Source organism: Bison bison, unplaced genomic scaffold (assembly GCF_000754665.1).
Source record: "Bison bison bison isolate TAMUID 2011002044 unplaced genomic scaffold, Bison_UMD1.0 scf7180017864367, whole genome shotgun sequence".
Lineage (NCBI taxonomy): Eukaryota > Metazoa > Chordata > Mammalia > Artiodactyla > Bovidae > Bison > Bison bison.
The window spans coordinates 6,396,196-6,396,528 of NW_011494939.1; positions in this window are offsets into that span (position 1 = coordinate 6,396,196).

Sequence of the window (333 nt, forward strand, 5' to 3'; positions counted from 1 at the left end):
TACTGTGTGACTTATTTGATCCTCTGTTTCCTGTGTGTTCAATGTAATGAATAACATTGTCTAAGAGGGTGTTTGCGAGTATTAAATGAGATCATCTATTTAAGTGCTTGGCACAGGCCTGTATAACTATCCATCTTACTATGAAAGGTAAAAGAGCAAAAGAAATTATAATAAAACATTGTAGTAGTCAGCCTTGGATGGAGGGATGCGGGGTAATTCTTCTCCATTTGGTTCTTTCTGTATTTAGTGTGTTTTCTTCTACATGTATTCTAATACTAGTAATCTGGTGTACAGAGCATAACAAGTTTTCATTCTTCTTAAGACTGTGTGAAA